This window comes from Aphelocoma coerulescens (assembly GCF_041296385.1).
Source record: "Aphelocoma coerulescens isolate FSJ_1873_10779 chromosome W unlocalized genomic scaffold, UR_Acoe_1.0 ChrW_unloc_scaf_1, whole genome shotgun sequence".
Classification (NCBI taxonomy): domain Eukaryota; kingdom Metazoa; phylum Chordata; class Aves; order Passeriformes; family Corvidae; genus Aphelocoma; species Aphelocoma coerulescens.
Window position 1 is genome coordinate 8,682,059 of NW_027184080.1, and position 19,902 is coordinate 8,701,960.

The 19,902-nt window shown below is 42.7% G+C and overlaps 1 long non-coding RNA gene across 1 annotated transcript; it reads left to right on the plus strand.

The window, feature by feature from the left end:
- The first annotated feature begins 1,162 nt into the window (after nt 1-1,162).
- On the plus strand, nt 1,163-9,053 carry LOC138102751 (uncharacterized). The gene is made up of 2 exons (XR_011147516.1): nt 1,163-1,711; nt 6,134-9,053. It is a non-coding gene; the product is annotated as an uncharacterized lncRNA (long non-coding RNA).
- Nucleotides 9,054-19,902: the final 10,849 nt, after the last annotated feature.

The window sequence follows — 19,902 nt, forward strand, 5'->3', positions numbered from 1 at the left end:
TCTCCCTTTGACAGACCATCTCCGTCCACCAATGGCTCTTCCTGGTCAGAGGGGTGATATTAGTTGAGATAAGAGTCATGGAGCTTACGGGGGTATGGCTATGGGGGCTGGGCTGTTTGTTGCAACTGGGGTTTTTTTTAAAATCTGCCCTGAAACCAAGATACAAGTAAAACATAAAAAAATACATCCAACACATCTTAAAACACTTGTAAAAGTATACAGTAAACACAGGAGGACCATAAAAACTTGATTAGTGTACCTGGGCTGATGGGTTAATTTTAACATTGAATTTAAAAATATTAAGCTCAAATTAATTAAGGCACTTAATATGCAAAGACCAAGCACAAATAGGGATTTCATGTATGACAAGTCCCCCCTTTTTCTCTTATGCTCACATCTTTGGTCTTTGCATTTAAGTGGAGGTGGATAACTCTTCAGGGATAGATTCAAGCTCTTTAAAACTGTCCCACACTTGCTGGGCAATTTTTCTCTCCTTTCTGGTTTTCTTATTATTACTATTATTGATATGCATAATCTTTTGAGCGAATGGTGGACGCTGCTGTTGTCCTTGAAGATCCTGGATCAGTGGCATGCTTTGGACGACAGTGGTGATTAGACGGATGAAACAAGGGATGAAACAAGGGAGAAAAATAAGTCCTGTAAGGGAAAGTCCAACAATAATTAAAGCTTTCTTCCACCATTGTCCTTGGAAAATATTTTCCCACCATTCAGAAGTGATCAAGGGCTGCCATTTCTGCACTGGAACATGGGCTAGTTTCCTGATGTTTTGGGTAATCTTGGTGATGGCTTCACCGTGATCATCAATATGGATGCAGCAGTCTGAGGTGTTAAACTTGCCGCATACTCCACCTTCTTCAGCTAGTAAATAGTCTAATGCCAGCCTATTTTGGTACACGGCTGCTCGAGTTTGCCCTTGCTGTGTGTTAAGTAGTTCAAGAGCAAGAGAGGTCTCATTAGTGATTACCTCAATTAGTGCTTGCAGTCTGATGATCCGGTTTAGCATGTAGATGGGAGTTCGGTACCCCCAGCTCCCATCCTGTGCCCATGTGGGAGACAGAGGAGTAGAAACTCCTGCAATTAAAGGAGGCTTTGATTTACAACCTTGGAAGAGACTAGGTCTGGCTTAATTGACAAAGATTTGTGGACTTTAAGCAAAAGGATTACAAACTTGTGTTCCTATCATTATAAGTAAAATTGTACACTGGGTGTTTTGGTGAAGGGTTTTAAAATATAATAGTGTGATTTTATATAGTTTAAGTTAAGAATTTAGATGGTATAAGAGAGACATCTGTGTGTACGTGACATGAGAAGTTATTGGTCAAAACATAAGCTGCATTGCAGCGAGAAGTGCCACAGGTGATAGGTCATTAATCTAAAACAAAGTGTCGTTTTAAGTATCTATTGGATTAGGAAGTTATAAATTACGATGTAACCCTAAATCTTGTGACTAGTCGCCATTACTCGGAGGTGTTGTAAAAGCTCACGCCTCGACTGATGCGTTTGTTATTTTAAACAATAAATTCGTGTAGTTACACAGTCCCATCCCTGAAAAGTTATTTTCCTCTGACACGTGAAGCGCGAGAAACGGACGGGGGGTGACCTGGCGAGGGCCGCGACAAGTGGTGCCCGGTGTGTGGCGGATTTACGGCGCAGAGGTCGGAGTAGGATGAAGAGGATTCCCTCGGTCAACGTGAGTTATCCGTACCCTGAAAGGAAGGGTGATCCGGCGAGAGCTTAAGCTGAAAGGAAGCTTGACGGAGAGTCGCAGGTCGATTTCTCCCCAGCACGCCGGTAGGAAATCTGTCTTCAACGATTGAGTGAAGGCAGGGGCCGTGTAGGTAGAGAGATGGGTGAAAATATTTCAAAAGAACAGAGGGATGTTTATAATAAGTTAGATGCCTTGCTGAAGTTGCATTCTGAGCCTCTTCCCAGCAAAGAAGTGAAAGATTTATTGCTTTGGGTTTTCCGTAATTGCCCTGATGTTGACTTTGAACTTCTTCTTACTAAATCAGTTTGGGATGATATTGCGACTAGACTTTACGATCTCGCTTCAAAACGCGATAAGACGGCAGCTATGTTAATCCCTGCTTGCCGGGTGGTGATAGAATTGTTGAACAGCTCGGTGATTAATGGCGGCTCCGGAATTTTAACTGCGCCACGGGCTCCCTCGCAGTCGCCCCCTCCGGCCGCTTCTAAAATTGCACCCGAAGGGGGGGGTGGTGGAGAGAAGAGGGGGGAGCCCTCGGAAGTGATGTATGGTGCCGGAGGGCGGGAGGCCCCGGAAATTACATCTCCGGAAATGACATCTTCGGAAGTGATGAAAGCAAAGATGGATGCCCCCATGACAACTCGGAGGGTTGCCGGTAGCACAGCAGATGTGCAAACTCAGGATGAGTGTTTACCATCGGTGAATGAATCTAATTTAAGCCTGCAAGATATGAATAGGCTCTCCTCTGCCGATAAGCAGAGAGAAATAAATCTAAGGGAAAAGCCTGTTTTAACAAATTGGGATGTTATACATCGGGAGGTATCTAAAGAGGATGATCTTGTCCCAGCTCGTAAATCACTGTTAGCATTGCCGGTGAGGTATGGGAGAGGAGGAGCAAACCCGAGATGGGAAGCCCTGGCACATGACGACATTAAGGATTTAAGGAGAGCTATAAAGGAGAGTGGTTTGGGATCTCCCTACTTTAAGCAGCTATTAAAAGCAACTTTAGATCATGTGGACTTAACACCTTTTGACTGTAAGAACATTGCCTCCATGCTTTTGACTGACTCGCAGTATTTGTTGTGGGATTTAAAGTGGCGTAGACTTCTTGGAAAACTGATAGAGAATTATGCAGGAGGTCCTAATGCAGCTTTGACACTTGCACAACTGGCAGGAGATCCACCTCATGACAGGCCAGAAGATCAAGCAGATCTGGCAAGGGCAGTCCTTGCTGACCTCAAAGAAGCAGCTAAAAGGGCACTTTTGCAAATTGAGCCTGTGGGTTCTCCACAAGGTGCCTATACACAAATTAAGCAGGGTCCGACCGAGACCTTTTCCTCCTTCATTGATCGGCTGATCCAGGCTTTGGAGAGACAGTGTGAGGATGATGTTGCTCGTCCGATTTTATTACGAAATCTTGCTTATGTTAATGCTAATGAAGAGTGTCAGCGAACTATTAGAGCTTTACCAGGGGTACAACCAAGTATTTCAGATATGCTTGAAGCATGTAGTAAAGTTGGTAATGCACAGCATACGGCTGTTATTCAAACTGATTCATTAGGAGAAAAACTGGAAAGAGCTATTACCAGTCAAGCTGAAATGATGGATAAGAGGCTTTCTGCTCAAGCTGAGATGTTGGATAAAAGACTTGTAACAGCACTTAATGCTCGTGCTGTAAGCAATTCTCGAGCAATGCCGCGAGCTAATATAGATGAAAGAGTGTGCTTTCGATGTGGTGAGCCTGGACATTTAATGAAAAATTGTCCAGGGCTTGGAGAGATTTCAACAAAACCATTACGTTGTCCGAGATGTAGAAAGGGAAGACATTATGCTAACAGATGTCACTCTAGATATGATGTAGATGGGAATCTCTTGCCGGGAAACGAATTTTTGAGCGCGATGCCTCGCCGCGTGACAAAACAAATAGCAGCAGTTCATTACCCAGAGCTTCAATCCTATGGAAACCAAAGTCGCACACAGTTAGCAGAATGGTCAAACATCTCCCGAGCGACTCAAACCTCTTGCCCCCTGGAGCATTCTGTACCTTGGCAGCCTCCAAATTGATATGTTTTATGAATAGTTCCCACTACCTGATACCCACAGGAGTTACTGGGACATCTGAAGAAAAGCAGGACTTTTTAATTATGGGAAAAGATGCGTGTCGTATTATAGGTCTCGTGGTTTATCCAACAATTGTTTCAGCAAACTATCATGAAGAGCTTACAATTTTGGCTCAAGCATTACAACCTCCTTTAGTTGTTCCTGCAGGAACGCAATTAGCCACTGCTGTTGCAGTGCCTACTACAGCTGTACGCAGAGCGATAGAGATGGAAGGGCGGCCACCTATAACAGAAAATTCAAACTTAGGACCAGAGATTTTCTGGACAGAGCATATTGGACGTGACAGGCCTTTACTGACTTGCAGTTTAATGCATAACAATAAAACAATCATGGTTCAAGGCCTACTAGATACAGGAGCAGATGTTACTATTATTTCTTACTTGTTTTGGCCAAAAGACTGGAAGTTGGTAACTCCCCTGGATACCCTCACAGGAATAGGGGGCGCCACTTTATGCTTACAAAGTGAATCTGCGATTACAGTCAGAGGACCTGAAGGAAAAACAGCAATTGTTCGTCCTTTTATTGTGAAAAAGCCTATTACAGTCTGGGGAAGAGATTTGTTATCTCAGTGGGGAGTCAAGTTGGAAGTGGATTTTTAGTAGGGGCCATGCAGGCACTCATCACCCCTAAGCTTTCATGGAAAACCGATGAAGCCATCTGGGTTAATCAATGGCCCCTAGAAGAGGAAAGATTGAGTGCCCTTAAGAAATTAGTGCAGGAACAATTGCAAGAAGGACATATCATAGAAACAACTAGTCCTTGGAATTCACCGGTGTTTGTTATACACAAGAAGACCTCTAATACCTGGAGACTGCTTCAAGACCTTAGAAGGATCAACGAAGTAATAGAAGATATGGGACCCCTCCAACCTGGACTTCCTTCGCTCTCTATGATTCCCCGAGACTGGCCTTTAGTTATCATTGATTTAAAGGACTGTTTTTTCAATATTCCACTTCATCCAGAAGATGCCCCGCGTTTCGCATTCTCCGTTCCAAGTATTAATTGACAAGAACCATTGATGAGGTACCACTGGGTTGTGCTTCCTCAAGGGATGAAAAATTCACCTACTATATGTCAATGGTTTGTGGCAAAAGCCTTGTCTCCAGCTAGGTGAAAACACCCTAAAGCAAAGATTCTACATTACATGGATGATCTGTTAATTTCAGCACCCACACAGAAGGAGATGGAGGAAGCTCGTGACAGTGTTGTAACAGAGATTAAAAGGGCTGGACTTGAGATTTCTACGTCAAAAATACAAGAAACTCCACCGTGGCAATATTTGGGATGGAAAATGACAGAACAGTCAATTAGGCCACAGAAATTACAGCTTCGAATTAAAGTTCATACTTTACAAGATTTGCAGCAGCTTTTGGGAGAGATAAATTGGATTAGAGTTACTTTAGGGATTACTAATGATGAACTTGCTCCAGTTTTTGATTTGTTAAAGGGAGATTGTGACATTACTTCCCCAAGAACCCTCACACCTGAAGCTCTAAAGGCACTTGACAGAGTAACAGAGGCTTTACAGAAAAGACAAGCACATCGTTGTGTAGATTCACAACCATTTTTCCTTGCAGTACTGGGGGAAAAAATGCAATTGTATGGTCTTATATTTCAATGGGATGCTTCTGCCAAAAATCCCTTATTGATAATAGAATGGGTTTTTTTGCCTTATAGATCTCCAAAAATAATCTTCACAACAATGGAAATGTTAGCTGAGATTGTAATCAGAGGCAGGTCAAGGTTGTTAACTATGGCAGGCAAGGAGTTTGCGATAATTTATTTGCCTCTGAAGAAACGATATTTTGATTGGGCATTACTAAACTCAGAAGAACTTCAGATTGCATTATTGAATTATCCAGGTACTTGTTCTATTCATTTCCCTAGTCATAAACTATTTCAGGCAAAATTAAGCTTTAGAGAAAGACCACTGTTAAGTGAAGTGCCTTTGGATGCTGTGACAATTTTTAGTGATGGGTCAGGGAAGACCCATCGCTCGGTCGTTACGTGGCAAGACTCAGAAACTAAAACATGGAAACAGAATATTCAAATAGTAGAAGGTTCAACCCAGGTAGTAGAACTTGCCGCAGTAGTTAGGGCATTTCAGCTTTTCCCAGAGCCTTTTAATTTGATTACAGATTCCGCTTATGTTGCTAATATAGTTAAGAGAATAGAAGGATCAGTTCTGAAGGATGTTAGCAGTGATGCTCTGTATCGTCATCTTAAATGTCTTTATACCCTTGTGCAAAATAGAACTAATCAATATTTTGTCTCCCATATTAGAGCTCATTCTTCACTCCCAGGATTCCTGGCGGAGGGCAACTCCAGGGCTGATAAGTTAACAGTTGCTGTAGTGAACACCTTGCCAAATACTTTTGAACAAGCAAAGTTGAGTCATGCCTTTTTTCATCAGAATGCACAAGCTCTTATGAGAATGTTTCATCTTTCCAGAGACCAGGCTAGAGCAATTGTAAATACCTGCCCAGATTGCCAACTGGTGCAGCCTCCTGTCTCCATGGGAGCAGTAAATCCTCAAGGGCTACAGAGTTTGCAATTGTGGCAAACGGATATCACTAAATATCCGTCCTTTGGAAAATATAAAAATATCCATCTATCAGTGGATACATTTTCCAATGCAGTTTTTGCTTCTGTACACACAGGAGAGACAGCAAATCATGTGTGTCAGCATTTTTTGCAAGCTTTCGCTTCCTTGGGGGTGCCTCAAGAAATAAAAACAGATAATGGTCCTGCTTATACAGCTCAGAAAGTAGCCACATTTTTGATGAATTGGGGTGTTCGCCATACTTTCGGCATTCCTTATTCGCCCACGAGTCAGGCAATTGTAGAAAGGACACATCATTCCTTGAAACGTATTTTAGATCAGCAAAAGGGAGATCTAGCACAAGCAACACCACAGATGCGATTAAGTAAAGCTTTGTATGTTTATAACTTTTTGAATAGTTCTTCTACAGAGCCTGATCCTCCAATATTTAGGCATTTCTCTAATAGCACACATGCAAAGTTAAGAGAAAATCCTTTGGTTCTGATTAGAAATCCAGAAACAGGACAAATAGAAGGTCCGTTCCCATTAATAACCTGGGGCAAAGGGTTTGCTTGTGTTTCTACAGGTACGGGACCTAGGTGGCTTCCTGCGAAGAATGTGAAACCATATCACGCGCAGAAAGAAGCTGACAACTCTACGAGTACAGAAGAGAGTACGCAGACGTGAACTTCGCAGAGACTACAGCCCATACCTGCAATCTTTTGTTTTATTGTTAAAGCTGTAAATTTTAGGTTTTAGATTGATGTAAGTGTGTATAAGCAAATGTGTTGTAAAGATCTTTTGGCAAATAATCCTCATCATTAAATGAAGTGAAATTAAATTGGGAAATACAAAAATATTCTTACAAATTAGTTTAGAGATTGAGATTTGAGAAGGAGTCTTTTGCCAAGAGAACTTTCAAGAAACATGAAATCTAATCAAATGTTAAGTTTGTTTTTTGCTTTGTTTGTCTTGTTTACTTTCGGTGGAGTAGCTTTGCCGGTCGATCAACCTAAGACCAATGTTTGGGTGACTTTAGCTAATGCTTCAGGATTGGATACTCTATGTCTGTCTACCACAACTCCAGAAAATCCATTTTCAACTTGTCTAGTCAATGTTCCAATAGAGAATTGGCCAATCCCAGAGAAAATTGACAGGGCCTTACGAGGTATCTTTGCAGGATCAGAAGTTTGGGAACACTATACTCCAGTAAATACATGGGAATGGTGGACTCCCTATCTTCCTAAAATCTCTGATGAACCTGAAGAATTGAAAATCCTTGGTTCTGTAAAAGTGAAATTCTGTGTTGAGTTCTATTCTACAAACATGAATCAATCACTGATGAGAGATGTTTCTCCATATCACCCTGTGTATAAGAACCACTCCTTTTGGTGTAATAATACTTTTGTAGTTTCATCTGCACCTAGCTCTATTCCTCTGCAATTACCAAGAGGAATGTTTTTTGTATGTGGAGACAGAGCATGGCCAGCTATCCCTTCAAACATTAAGGGTGGTCCGTGTACTTTGGGAGAGCTTACGTTATTTACTCCTAATATGAAGACAATTGCCAATGTGAGACACAGACAAAAAAGATCTACTCCGCATCAATATGGACCAGAGTGCAAAGATGATTTCACCCCATGGGGCTATGGAAAAAGGCTTGTAACATCTCTTCTTATGCCACCAGTTGCCTCAGTAGTTGCGTTAAAGCAGTTGGATCGGTTGGGATGTTGGCTGAGCAAACAATCTAATGCTACATCCCTTGCATTAAGTGGCCTTTTAGCAGATGTCAAAAATGTGAGGCATGCCACTTTGCAAAATAGAGCAGCCATTGATTTTCTTTTACTAGCCCATGGACATGGATGCAAAGACTTTGAGAGGATGTGCTGTATGAATCTGTCTGACCACTCAGAGTCTATTTACAAGAGCATACAACAACTTAAAGAGGGTGTGTCAAAAATAAGAATCGATGATGGAACGTGGTTGGATAATTTGTTTAGTGGATGGGGTTTAGCATCGTGGGTAAGTGTCTTACAACAGGCCTATATATTTTGACAGTTATAGTAATAGTTCTCATAATGGTGCCATGTCTGTTTCAATGTGTACAGCGAATGATTGATAAATCCATCAAAGGAATTTTTTTGGTGCAGAAAGGAGGGGGAGATGTGGGAGACAGAGGAGTAGAAACTCCTGCAATTAAAGGAGGCTTTGATTTACAACCTTGGAAGAGACTAGGTCTGGCTTAATTGACAAAGATTTGTGGACTTTAAGCAAAAGGATTACAAACTTGTGTTCCTATCATTATAAGTAAAATTGTACACTGGGTGTTTTGGTGAAGGGTTTTAAAATATAATAGTGTGATTTTATATAGTTTAAGTTAAGAATTTAGATGGTATAAGAGAGACATCTGTGTGTACGTGACATGAGAAGTTATTGGTCAAAACATAAGCTGCATTGCAGCGAGAAGTGCCACAGGTGATAGGTCATTAATCTAAAACAAAGTGTCGTTTTAAGTATCTATTGGATTAGGAAGTTATAAATTACGATGTAACCCTAAATCTTGTGACTAGTCGCCATTACTCGGAGGTGTTGTAAAAGCTCACGCCTCGACTGATGCGTTTGTTATTTTAAACAATAAATTCGTGTAGTTGCACAGTCCCATCCCTGAAAAGTTATTTTCCTCCGACACGTGAAGCGTGAGAAACGGACGGGGGGTGACCCGGCGAGGGCCGAGACACTAGTTTCCTGATGTTTTGGGTAATCTTGGTGATGGCTTCACCGTGATCATCAATATGGATGCAGCAGTCTGAGGTGTTAAACTTGCCGCATACTCCACCTTCTTCAGCTAGTAAATAGTCTAATGCCAGCCTATTTTGGTACACGGCTGCTCGAGTTTGCCCTTGCTGTGTGTTAAGTAGTTCAAGAGCAAGAGAGGTCTCATTAGTGATTACCTCAATTAGTGCTTGCAGTCTGATGATCCGGTTTAGCATGTAGATGGGAGTTCGGTACCCCCAGCTCCCATCCTGTGCCCATGTTGCAGGTCCATAAGTCTCTAGGATCCTCTCAGCTGGCCACTCTTCTTCTCCCCATCTCTGGGTCCCTCCTATTACATGTCTCTTAGTACGGAAAAGTTCATCATAAAGGGAGATTCCAAGGTGGGCTCCAGCGTTTTCAGCAAGTAGGAAGAAGTTTGGTTGAATGGCTCCAAGAGTGCAGCTCCCTTTCCAGCGAGGTGGTAAGTTGGAATAAGCTCGGTTACCACAGATCCAGTAGAGGTCTTGTGGTGCTTCCCAGAAGTGGGGTTGTATACTTGCTGCTGTAATCCAGTACTTGGAAATTTGTGGCAGGACAGAGTATGGATTTCCTTGATCCCAGCACTGCCAGAGTTTTTTAACAGGATTCAAAATGCAATTTTTGTTTTTAACCTTTTCTGCAGACCAGAATACATCTGGTTCTTGAGGTATCCACCAGTGTTTTTGCCCATCAGTTACCAGGTACCTTTTGCATATTGTCTCACCAACTTCTTCTAAAAATTTTCTTCCTTTCCTCCAGATGCATTCTTCTCCAATAACAGTATTGCTTAGCAGCCAGGTTTCATTGTCATGTCGGGTTGTGGGGGAGAGATTACTCAGTCGGAGTAAATCGGGGGGTCCAAGACTGACTCCCCGCCAAGGCCAACTCTCCGATTCTAAAGTTCCTCCGCACACCCAGCAATTTGTTAAATTTAGCTGTTGTCCAATCCTTTCTGCCAGGTCAATAAACAAGTTTTTCCTTGACATCAAAGGATTGTTTTCTTTTTGTTTTTCCTTTTCTTCTATGACCACCTCTTGGATCAGGTCAGTGTCATAGGTCTTTCTTTTTAACAAATCTTCTGTCTTGGTTATGTATCTAAAATTGAAACAGAGCCAATCGTCTTGGGAGGGACACTCTCCCTTCTGCTTATGTATTTGGGTGCCAATGTTTTTGCCAATCCAGTACTTGTGACCTTTTTCTGAGCAGATACTCAACTTTGTTATGTTGTAACAAGATGGATTAACATAAGTATGTGCTCGGAAAAAGTGTCGAATTTGAAATGAGCCTCCTTCTGCCTGGTACACAGTCTTGTAACATCTGTTACAGCGGCTGTCGGCTGCTTGTGTAAAGGGAGGCCAGAGGACCCAGAGACAGATGACACTCAGTAGCAGGATGTTGCTCACTTTCCCCTTTAGGCATACTCGAGAGGAGCTGTCAGCATTTGGGTTGCCTCTGCTGGTGGGGGTTGTCATCTTTGCTTCTTTCGTCCTTTCTTTAGGCATCTCACCTTCAGATGGTTCTTCAGTGATCTCAGGCTTCTGGAAACTCATGGTTATTTTAGGGTTGGCCTTGTCAAAGATTAGAGTTATCGTGCCCGTAATTTTGGAGTCTGATTGGACTGTTATTGAAAGAGAATGCTGGCTTCAAATGGAGCCTTACTATACAGTTGATGTGACAATATGGTTGTGTGAAGGCAGAATCTGTAAAAGGGAATAACAAAGAACAGAATTAACAGCAAAATATTTTCAACTTAGTTTAACAACTTGTAGCTAGCACTTATTACTGAGGTATAACTGGGGAAGAACTGGGAGTACAGGATTTTATTAGCTTGGAGTGAGGGATGCTGGGTGGAGCTTTCAAACAGGGTGTTTAGTTTGATGGTTTGTCTGGAGGTTTCTTCTCTTCAATTGGTGGTGTTACTGGACCCTTCACCCTCTTGACATGCGTCCAGCCCTTTTCAAATGTCCGGACAGCTGTTTCAGTGGTTAGCTGGACCTGAAATGGACCTTCCCAGGATGGGGTTAATGACTTTTCTTTCCAGGATTTTATTAACACCCAGTCACCTGGATTGATGTGATGTAAATTAAAATCAAGTGGGGGAGTTTGTGGTAGAAAACCTCTTTCCCTTAGCAACTCTAGATTTTTGGCAATTATCTGTACATATTGTTGTACATTGGTGTTTCCACACTCTTTCACATTCAACTCTTGTGGTGTAGCAAGGTAGGGTAATCCATACAACATCTCATATGGTGAACAACCCAAATCAGATCTTGGCTGTGTCCTAATTCTAAGAAGAGCAAGTGGAAGGCATTTTACCCAGGTCCATTTTGTTTCCAGCATTAATTTTGTGAGGGTGTTCTTGATTGTCTGGTTCATCCGTTCCACTCTCCCAGAGCTCTGTGGATGCCACGGGGTGTGTAATCTCCAATTTGTTCCTAATTGCTGAGCCAATTGTTGTACAATTTGGGAGGTAAAATGAGTACCTCGATCTGAATCTATGCGGTGGACTATCCCATAACGGGGGATAATTTGCTCGAGGATCACCTTACTCACTGTCTGGGCTGTTGCATTGACAGTTGGAATAGCTTCCACCCAGTGGGTAAGGTGATCAACGATTACCAATAGGTATTTCCACCTCTGGACAGGAGGCATTTCTGTAAAGTCAATTTGAATGTTTTGGAAAGGCCTGATTGCTAATTCAATTCCTCCGCCCGTGTTCTTTTTCATTACCTTTTTGTTAACTTTTTGACAGATTACACAGTCCCGGGTTATTTGGTTGGCTATTTCATAAACACCAGTGCATCCAAAAGTTCTGAGATAGTGATCCGCCAGAGCCTTTGAACCCCAATGATTGCTTTGGTGGATATTTTGTAGAATTTCTCGGGTTAAATTTTTGTTTAAAATTTGGCGTTTATCTGGTAAATACCAGCGGCCTTGAGAATCCTCATTGGCACCAATTAAAACTAATTTCTGTTTTTCCTGATCAGTAAAAATGGGCGTGGGTAAAATGTTAGTTTGTGGAATAGTGTCAGATGCGGTGGTGTTAGTTGGAAGTTGGTTTACTTCCATCACTTTTACCTCTTCTTCCACTGCTGCTTCTTTTGCTGCCAAGTCTGCTAGGTTGTTCCCCCGAGCTTCTTTTGTGGTTCCCGATTGATGACCTGGAATATGCACCACTGAGATCACCTGAGGCAGTTGCAGTGCTTTTAGAATTTTTAGGATCAATTCCTTATGTAGGATATCTTTCCCTTTGGTGTTTAGGAACCCCCTTTCGGACCAGATTTTTCCAAAGGTGTGGACTACGCCATAAGCGTATCTGGAGTCAGTGTAAATGGTCCCGATGCTTCCTGCTAGTCGGTGGAGTGCTTTTTCTAGGGCATAGAGCTCACAGACCTGAGCTGACCAGGTCGGTGGCAATCTGCCCTTTTCTAGCACACACATTTGGTGTCCATCGACCACTGAATAGCCAGAGCATCGTTTTCCATCCACCACTCGAGATGGCCCGTCAATGAAGAGGATTTCCCCTTCATTGAGGGGACAGTCCACCAGGTCCTCTCTGACTTTTGTTTGGATGTCAATTATCTCGATGCAATTGTGTTCAATTTCTTTTTCTGATGGGGTTCCATAAAGAAATTGAGCTGGATTTTGGTGTGTACACACAACTAACCTCAGGTGGTCTGAGTGCATGAGAATGGCTTCATATTTGACTATTCTTGGGTCAGTTAACCACTCTGCAGCCCTGTGAGCTAAAATGGTTTTGATTGAGTGTGGTGTATGCACTGTCAAGTCTCCACCAAAAATGAGTTTTTGACTCTCCGAGACCAGAACGGCTGCTGCGGCGATGGACTGGATGCAGACAGGCCATCCTCTGGACACTGGATCTAGTAATTTGGAAAGAAAAGCAACTGGCTTCCTGACTCCACCCCACTCCTGGGTCAAGACGCCATAGGCAACTCCCTTCTCCACATTAACAAATAGATCGAAGGGTTTTTCTAGTGAAGGAAGGCTTAAAACAGGTGCTTTTGTTAATTTCTCTTTCAGATTTTGTAATTTTTGTGTGTCTGAATTAGTCCAATTAAAAGGTTCTTCTTCTATTAGTTTTTCATATAAAAATTTGGCAGATTGTGAATACTGATCAATCCACAGTCTGCAGTATCCAAATAGGCCTAATAATTGCCGGATTTCTCGTTTTGAAGTTGGAGGTGGTAAATTTAGGATCCCTTCTACTCTTTCAGCACTGAGTTTTTTTGTGCCATGGCCAATTAGATGTCCCAAATACTTCACCTCCTGTAGCACAAATTGTAATTTAGGTTTTGACACCCTCAGCCCGTTCCTCCCTAGAAAATTCAGTAACTGAATTGTAGCAGTTCTTACCGTAGACTCCTGTTCCCCAGAGAGGAGCAGGTCATCTACGTACTGAGTTACCTGAATCCCTTCGGGTGGAGAAAAGGAACTTAGCAAATCTTCTAGCGCTTGGCCAAAGAGTGTGGGTGCCTCGGTGTAACCTTGAGGCAGGCGAGTCCAGCGCAGCTGCTGCTTCCGTCCAGTGTCTGGATCCTCCCAGGTAAATGCAAAGATGTCTCTGCAACGAGAATCTAGAGGACATGACCAGAAAGCATCTTTAAGGTCAATAACAGAGAACCAGGCATGTGCTGGGAGTACCCGACTCAGGAGTGTATAGGGGTCCTGCACCAGTGGGTACCTGGTTTGGACTCTCTTATTGACCTCACACAGATCTTGTACAAGCCGGAATGACTTATCTGGTTTCTGGACAGCCAAAATTGGAGTGTTGTAACTGGATTTGCAGGTCTCAAGAATTCCATCTTGTAATAAGTCCATGATAACAGGCTTCAGGCCCTTTCTTTTGTCCTTGGAGAGGGGATATTGTGGTACACGTACTGGCTGGCTATTTGGGAGCAACTCAATTGTTAGAGGTGTGATGTCCATTTTTCCCCGGTTGCCAGGTTTGGCCCACACTACCGGGTCAATGTGTTGCTCATCTACTAAAGATAAAACAAACAGTTTAGTGGTCATTTTTCCACCCTGCGGTACCACCCCAACCCTCAGAGGTATTTGGAAGTCACGTCCTAAAAGATTGATCCCAGCTTGAGGTAGGTATAGCACATCTCCTGTATGGGTACGTCCTTGTATGGAAAAGGTTACATTTTTAATTACAGGAACAGCAAAGCTTTCACCATTAGCACCATATATATCTAATGTATCTTGAGAAATAAAACATCCTGGAGGTGTTTCAGTGACACAGGTTCTTTCAGCACCTGTGTCCACTAAAAACTCCACTTGTTGTCTCTGGGGTCCAGCTTCTAATTTTATCAAGGGCTCTTTAAGATGTTTTTGCCCCAGAGAATAAAGCCCCTGACCCCTTCAGTTGTTCAAAATTTGTCCCTCCATTTGAAGGACTCCTTGATCTCTCTGCTTTTTAAAACAGTACCACTGCCCGTGGCCTGGTTTATTACAGTATGTGCAAATTAACCTCTCAGGTCTTTGAACAATTGAGGTAGATCGTTTATTGCAAGCACAAACCTGTGGCTGTTGCTGAGGGCAGATTTGGGTTTGCTGTTGTGGGATGCCCCTTTGGAAAGTTCTTTGTGTAGGAGGATTGTGGATTGGAGCATTAGTACTGTTATTCATTATTCGGCTTTTAGCCTTCATCCTCTCTTCATCCCTCCTAACAAAGACTTTTTGGGCTTCCTCCAGTAATTCATCTAGTTCCCTCTCTGGCCAATTTTCCAATTTTTCCAATTTTTCCAATTTTTTCCTGATGTCTGGCCAGGAGTGAAGCACAAAATGTACCTTTAGCATAGTTTTGCCTCCCTCACTGTCTAAGTCAATGACAGAATAAAGTTGAATGTTATTCCTTAACCGAGCCATCCAAGCTGTTGGGGACTCATCCTTTTCCTGTTCCCCACAAAATGCTTTTTTCATATTATTAACTCGAGGAACAGCTTCTCTAATCCCTTTTATAATTAAATTTCTGTAGTCTTTCATGTTCCTCCTGCCCTCTTCTGAATTTGGGTTCCATTCAGGGTCTGTCAGTGGTAATTTTTGTTCTCCAATTGGGCCCTGATTAGAATTATTTTCTCTGTCCCAGACTGTCACTCCTGCAGCTCTAATCAATTTTCTTTCCTCAATGGTGAATAAGGAATGTAGGATGGATTGTATCTCTCCCCAATTATAAATATTAGGGCCGAGGAATTGATCAAATTGGTCAGCTAGACCAATGGGGTCAGCCATCAGGCTTTTCATTTCCTTTTTAAATTCCCGTACCTCAGATGAAGCCAGAGGTACAACTACATAACCAATTCCTCCTTGAGCATTTCCCATGGGTACCTCCCGAAGAGGTAAAATTTTAGACTCATGGGGAGTGCTAAGGCAGGTAGGACAGTCAGGTGTTTTAAATGATTTCTTTCTAGTGCAAGATGCTGGGCCATCCTGGCTAGAAGAAATCCTTTGTCCGGTTGTCTTTTTGTGAGAGCAGGAAGGAACAGAATTTTCTTTTTCACTTTCATTCTCATTTTCTGAGTCCCTTTCGATTGGGTGGCTTGATGAAGGAAGGACCCTTTCTTGTTCAATTTGGACCCTCCTTTCTGGAGGAGTTACTGGAGGAAGGTAGTCTAGGGGGTCCCACTTTGGTTTATTTAATTTAGGTTTTTGTTTTTCTTTCTGTTTGTGTTCTTCTGCAATGGAAAAAATTTGGTTTGAATTTCTATTAAGTCCAATTGAATTAGATTTAGTTTCCTCTTCCAATTCTATTTTTTTGCTTTGGTCTTCATTTTGTTTTTGCCAATAATTTAACCAAATTTTAGCATAGTCTAATTCATCAGAATGTTTTGGAGCTTTGTAATGTACATAAGAATGCAAAGCCTCACAAAGCCATTTTTCAGAAGACCCATACTTGGGCCATCTGAGACCATCTTTGTTAATTCTATGTTTTGGCCACTTAAAAACACAGTACCTAATCATTTGGCACTGGTCTTTTTCTTTAGTTAAAAGATTTTCTTCCCACTTTAGGAGCATTTGTCCTAATGGACTCTCTGGGAAAATTTTGTATTTCTTCATTAGGTCTTTCCTTTTGCTATTCGCTTGTCCCATTTTGTTACTGGGAAGCAAACAAGTAGCTAGTGCAGAAGAAAATTTTTTTTTTTTTTTTAATTAAATAAACCAAAGTATTGTATTATATAAAACAATTAAAATATTGCATAAGGAAATAATATTACAAAATAACCTAAATTCAATACACTATCACAATAAAAAAAATGATAATAAAGTTATAAGCATAAAATACAATACAACTAATGTAGAGAAAAGCAAGCAGGGTTAGTAGATATATAAGGGAATGAATGATGGCGAATCTGTGGGAAAATTAAATATGGTAGGCTGGTGAGAAACAAATATGTTGCAAGAAAAATTAATTTTAATTATAAAAAGAATAATTAGTGAATATTTAAATTGTTTAAAGTATAACTGAAATTTAGATAGCTTTATACATATATACTTAAAATTTAAGAAACAAGAGTTGTCTTTATTAGCAAAGGAGAGATAAATTTAAAATATTTATAACCGAATTAAAGGAAAAATATTATAATGAATAACACAAATAGTAATTCAACATATCAAAGTAGTGTCTTATGATTAAAGCAGATAAAGCAAATTACAACTATAATCCAATAACCCAAACACTCCAAACTAACAGGAAATATAAAGGTGCTAGATAGCACTGACCACAAGAGTGCAGCTAAAACAAGTTCACACATGCACTTAGAACAGCAAAGGGGTGCAGTTCAAATTAAAGGGACACAAAATGGCGGCTGCCCCTGCCGAAACCCGAAATTTCAAAATGGCGGCCGACCACAGGGAAACCCGAAATTTCAAAATGGCGGCCGACCACGCGGCGGCCCGAAATTTCAAAATGGCGGCCAACCAAGCGGCGAAAAGAAAAAGGGAGGGGTTTAAAATGAGGTTTCTCCTCAGTTCTAGACCCGAGGAGACTGAGACACTAATAAAAATGAATTTGGGGCTGCGCACACCCCTAAAACGTGGAAACCTCCCCCCAGAAAGGCTGATCACCACACTTGATCTTCCCCTCTGTGTCTCTAAAGGGTGATCCCTCGTGGTGCCCTTAAAAATGAACCCTTTCAAGCACACTCACACACACACTGGGGGCGGCCAACCCCCCCACACACTCTCTCACAAAAGGAATTCCACTCGGAGGTTCCCCAAAAACTAATAGCCCTTAAAAAGGGTAAGTCCCTAACTAAGTTCCCTTTAAGAAGGGTTCAAGCCTTACCACAAGTCTTTCTCCACCGGAGGTGTCCTTTCTCTGCTGCAGTAATCCTTGTGGGAGCCCAGAAAATCCAAGGAGAAAAAACCAAAAAAATTGCAGAAATTCAAAAATAGTAAAATTAACCAAAATACCTGGATTTTAGGGCAAAAATAGGATCCCGGCCGAGTCCCCCAAAAGAGTTGTGAGGAATGAGACAACTCTTTGTAGAAATTAAAACAATTTATTAAAACAGAAAAATTGAAAAATTGCAAAAACTAACAAAATATAAAAATTTGGGATCCTAGTGGCTCAAGAGGTATGCCCCAGGAGCGCAGGGATTCAGGAGCTTTTGGCTTAAGGCAGCTCTGAACCTCAGGTAGAGAAAAAAAAAAACAACTTGCAGTCTAGGCTGGTCAAAAAGAAATCTATTTCTAAAAGCCCCTAGAAAGGGGTAGGTTTCTCCAGCACTGCCTTAGCAAGCTGGAGAGGAAGGGAGACTGAGAGAGGCGTGTCTGTTTTTCTCCCTTTTATAGCTTTTGCTCCGCCCACAGTCTGCCCACAGCCCACCCCTTTGGTTCAAGGTGATTGGTGCTCTCCCTTTGACAGACCATCTCCGTCCACCAATGGCTCTTCCTGGTCAGAGGGGTGATATTAGTTGAGATAAGAGTCATGGAGCTTACGGGGGTATGGCTATGGGGGCTGGGCTGTTTGTTGCAACTGGGGTTTTTTTTAAAATCTGCCCTGAAACCAAGATACAAGTAAAACATAAAAAAATACATCCAACACATCTTAAAACACTTGTAAAAGTATACAGTAAACACAGGAGGACCATAAAAACTTGATTAGTGTACCTGGGCTGATGGGTTAATTTTAACATTGAATTTAAAAATATTAAGCTCAAATTAATTAAGGCACTTAATATGCAAAGACCAAGCACAAATAGGGATTTCATGTATGACAAGGGATACCTGAAATCCCGAGAGATAGTCCCTAAGCTGGATACTAGAACACTGGGGGGACTGTCCCGGAAGGAGAAATAAACCCAAGAAAAGGAGAAAAAGGCAAACAAGAAAGAGGCGTTGAGCCCCCTTGGAAGCATTGCCCCCCCAAGCCCAGGCTCCTGTTGCCCCGCTGCTCCTGGAGCCCGAGGACCCGCCTGTCCCGGCTCTCACGGCACCGCCCAGGCTCCACCGCTTGTCCCAGGGGGGCGGCTCCGCCGGTAGCCCCGGTGTTCCCGCCGCCCCCTCCAGCCCCTGCGGGTCCGGCGGCAGACCAGCATCCCCTTACGGCCTCCCGCCCGTGCCCCTGTCCCGGTGGTGGCCCCAGTCTCCGCGCCGGCCCCGGTCCCGATGTCCGCGGCCGTTCCGCTGGCCCCTGCCCCCGCTGCGTTGTTTGACACAGGTCCATTGAACCCGGCTGCTGCCCCACGGGCTGCGCCGGGCCAGCCAGCAGCAGAGTTCTGCCGCCGTGGCTGCTGTGGACCCATGCAGAGGGTCCACCCCAGGCTCTGTCAGAGGAGCTTGTCCCCTTGCCAGTTCCAGCGGCACTTTCCGCTTATCCCCCCCTCTTCTGGAGGAATCAGCCTCAGAGAGGATTCCCACCTCCTACCCCCCCGCTCCCTCACCTGCACCGTTCCCTTGACAACGACCGCTTCTGCCGTTTCTCTTAAAGGAGAAGCAAACACCAAAGTTTGAGCAGATCTCAAATATTTAGCACACAAGAAGAAAAAGGGGTTGATTCATGGGAGAAGGATGAAAGATGAGAAAATCTTTCAGGACGTCTAGTACTGTCAGAGGCTTCTCAAACTAAGGTCCAGAAAGCCCTTGATAAAACTAAAAAGTCGGACCCTTAAAGCAAGAACTTAATTTTTTTGTAGACTCGGGTGCTGAACAAACCACCGTTCAGTGACTGCCGAGTGGATGTACAACAAGCAAAGATACCCCGACGGTGGTCGGAGCAAAAAGGGGAATCCTTTAAGGTCCCGGTTATTAAAGATGTAGAGTTCAAATGTAAAAAGAGGACATGCCTAGGGAATGTTTTGTTAATTGAAGAGGCAGACTACAATTTGTTAAGAAGAGATTGTGGCTTTGGAGGTAAGCTTGATCTTTCAGGAGTCACAGCTTGTAGTTTATACAAACTAACCATAGAAGATAAAGACAAGGTGAATTCAAAAGTCTAGTATACCAAAGGAGAGGCAGGCAGAACAGAAGTGACACTCATTCGTATAGAGATTAAAAGACCAGAAGATCTGATTAAGGGTTAAACAATATCCTCTCCCCATAGAAGGGAGAAAGGGACTGAAGCAAGTAATAGCTGGGGCGCTGTTCCCCACGGTTCCCTAATCCGTGCACTTTGCTGGGTGGCATCTCCCCCTCAGATACCTGGTGTAGCGTGGTAGATTTGAGAGGTGCCTTTTGGACTTGTACTCTGGCAGAG